The 3,625-nt window shown below is 35.6% G+C and overlaps 1 long non-coding RNA gene across 1 annotated transcript; it reads left to right on the top strand.

The window, feature by feature from the left end:
- The first annotated feature begins 648 nt into the window (after positions 1-648).
- On the top strand, positions 649-1,389 carry LOC114308546 (uncharacterized). The gene is made up of 2 exons (XR_014347317.1): positions 649-1,005; positions 1,109-1,389. It is a non-coding gene; the product is annotated as an uncharacterized LOC114308546 (long non-coding RNA).
- The last annotated feature ends 2,236 nt before the right edge of the window (positions 1,390-3,625 follow it).

The following is a 3,625-nucleotide window of genomic DNA, read 5'->3' as shown; positions in this document are numbered from 1 at the left end:
GACATTCCAAGTAACATTGATTATAATGTTTCCTCTTATTATACTACTTAATGTGTAGATACAGTAAAAAAAATACTACAAGCATTTAAAGAATCACCATTTATAACACATGGACTTCAAACTAATAGCAGTTGAAAACTTTAAATTGGTTGACTTCTGGCTTTATCCTTCGTGCACAAACAAGTGAAAAGACGATGCAATAAAGTATAAAGTCCTTGTGCATCACAAAATAAAATATTTTGTGTATAACCATTTGAGGACACACCCATAGAATCCCAGAACTTCACCTACACTTCCACTGTGATAATAATTTCAGAAAATTGACGGGAGAAGAACTTTCGGATTTGAGTGTGGAAGATCTGGAAAATCTGGAAGGCCAATTGGAAACGAGCTTGAAGGGTATCCGAACAAAAAAGGTACAAAAAATTTAGATGCTATGCAATTTATTATTCAGTGATATTCAAGTTACAAAATAAAAAACACTTATGTGATCCTTATTTGGTTTTTGACTTCTGTAGCACCAAATTTTAACTGATGAAATACAAGAATTAAACCACCAGGTCTTCTCAAAATTTTAGCACAAGTAGTACCAGTTTCGTTTAGGGGCCGATTTTACTTCAGTGTAGCTAACTTCAACTGATTCCACTGCAGGGAGTTATTAGTCATCAAGAAAATATGAAATTGTATAAGGAGGTTAATGTCCTGCGACGAGAAAATGCAGAATTACATAAAAAGGTACCGACTGCTTGTATTGACTTTAAATATTTATTTAAAATAACGAACTTACATACTTGATTTTATTTACAAATTCATCCAATGTGAAAGTTGTTCTCTACAAAGCCTAAGAATTTCTGTTTCAGGCTTATGGAGCAAATGACATAAACAGAAGTTCCTTCAAACCATATGGTTGCAGCAATGGATATGACTTACATGTACCTATACAACTGCAGCTAAGCCAACCGCAACAAACACACAATGAAACACCAGAAACGCAAGGAATCTAGGGTAATCTTTCTGCTAGGTACTCTGAAGAATTAAATCAGAAACTAACAGTACCAGATCATATTCTTTTAACATTAATTCTGTCACATCTTCTTCCAAATCGCAGATGATTACAACTGCCTTAACAAAGCAGACAGACAACTGTGGAGAATATAGTCAATTTTCATCAACTACTTGCCCCGGAGTGACAAAAATCATTGTTTGCAAACAAGATTGTGTGTAAGATAGTGGAAAATAGACATTCAGTATAAACATCATCAATTTCGTAATGATATGGTACTTGGATTAAACTTAAGATTGTTGTGGTAAGATCAATCACCTTGTGGTATGATCAATCACCCACCAACTTAATGTAACAATTAGAAATAATGAGAAGTTATTTCAGGGTCCAGGTAAAATTTTAGATGTTTTATTATCAAGATTTTTAAAATAGACATTTTGACCCCCACCAATTCAATGCTGAATTTTCCATACTTAATTTTCAGTTTTATCAAGCAGCCTCTAAAATGATTAGAAAGTTAGGGATGATTAGTTAGGATTCTTTAGGCTTATTTCTTATTACAATTGAAAACATTTAGACATTACACAATAGGATTATGGCTTACGAAAATAAGGCCATGAGTTTAAATATTAACAATAACATTTTTCACCAAAAGAATAAAATTGTTTTCTTTTTAGTCTAATCACCCTCGCCGATTCTAAAAGCGCAATTTGACTCAACGAGAAGGTTGTGTATATATATTGCTTCATGCAGTGGGTCGTCTTTTTTTTCAACCCTTGAACTGAGTTAGATTCAGATCCATTTCTGTTTTATAATTAAAAAAAATAAAATAAAAAAATCCCAATTTCATTAGATGGGATTGTGTCAATTTTGTAACTAACAACTCCCTAAAAGAGAACCAACATGTATAAGAATATACTATCAATCACTGACCCCAATGGCATATAGAAAAGGAAAGAGCTCTGCTACAGAGCCAGAAAGGGTTTCGAGCCAAATTTGGCTCGAATTTGAGAAGGAGGAAGAAGAAGAAGGGAAGGAGGGGGAGGGGAGGGGAGGGGGAGGAAGGACTGGAGGGGGCCTAAAAAATGGAGGAGGAGGGGCTGAGGCGAGGCAGACGCGATCGGCGGTGGCCGACGCGATCGGGAGAGGCGACGCGATCGGCAGTGGGAGGCGCAGGCGACGCGACCTCTCTCTCTCTTTCTCTCCCTCTCCCTCTCCCTCTCCCTCTCTTTCTCTCCCTCTTCCTCTGCATTGCAGAGGTCGAAAATGGCGGAAAAAAAGAAAAAAAAAAAAAAAACGGAATGCCCAAAACGACGTCGTTTTGGGCATTCGGGGCATTCGAGCCAGGCATTTCGGGCCCTCAAACATTTTCCAAAAGGAAAATGCTTGGTAGCTCCACAGACAAAGGGCTCGAATGGCCCGAATGTCTCTCTCTCTCTCTTTCTCTTTCTTTCTTTTTCTTTCCCTTTCTTTTTCTTCTCTATCTCTCTCCTTCTCCAACAGATTTTCTCTCTTCTCTGTATCTCTCTCCTTCTCCAAAAGCATCCCTCTCATGCCTGAGAGATTTTGCAAATTCTTATTCGATTTCACTGGAAAGGAACCACGATCTATGGCTGTGTCAACAGATTTGGGTTTGATTTTTTTATTTTGATTGTGGGTTTGGTTTGGATTTTGGATTTTAATTTTGATTCTGAGTTTGGATTCAGAAAATCCCAAAATCAACATAATGAAAATGATTAATTTCAACAAACAAATGATCTATTAGTTGTGTTATGATTTGTATTGTTGTCTGGTTTTTGTTGGTTTTGAAGGCGTTATGATATATATGCATACACACACCGATATATATATATATATATATATATATGTATTGTGAACACGGATATTGGTTTTATAGCCGGCGGCCATAAAAAAACCGCCGGCCAACTTTGAGCTTGATTTTTCTTGTTCTGTTCTGCTGCTTTTTTGTTTACTTTTTTTTTTTTTTTTTTTTAAATTGTGGTTGTGGGTTTGGTTTTGATTTTAGGTTTTGATTTTGATTTTGATTCTGAGTTTGGATTCAGAAAAGAACAGAGGAAGAAGAGGGAAAAAAAAAAAAAAAGTGCTTCAAGCCACTCCTTATTCAAGCTACCCAGCAGCTCCGTGGCATATAATATTGAAAATTGTACAAAACACATGATTTACAGAAGAGACCCAAAAACTTACAAAATTTGCTGACACCCCTACAATTTATCCAATAAAAGTAAACTTGTATGTCATATAATTGCAAACAAACAAACCAAGTCAATTTAGCATAAAACCCTTACAAAACTTGTTGACACCCTTACAATTTATCCAATAAAATAGTAAACTATGCATGTGATACAATTGCAAACAAACAAACAAACCAAGTCAATTTAGCATAAAACCCTGAAACAATTTTATATTTAAATATAACAACAATATAATAAAAATGACAAAAGAATGCATTGTCTTACCTGTTGAGCGTAGATGCTTGGGAGATCTCATAGAATAAACAAATGGGCTACAATTGACTGTCAGATCGACGAATAATCCATGTTTAGGCATTTTGATGTGTACGGAGTTCCATGTTGTATGTGTATTGGGGTGTCTGTATGTATA

Source organism: Camellia sinensis, chromosome 12, assembly GCF_055761805.1.
Source record: "Camellia sinensis isolate YWXY chromosome 12, ASM5576180v1, whole genome shotgun sequence".
NCBI classification, from domain to species: Eukaryota; Viridiplantae; Streptophyta; class Magnoliopsida; order Ericales; family Theaceae; genus Camellia; species Camellia sinensis.
This window is presented reverse-complemented; position numbering and strand designations above follow the sequence as displayed.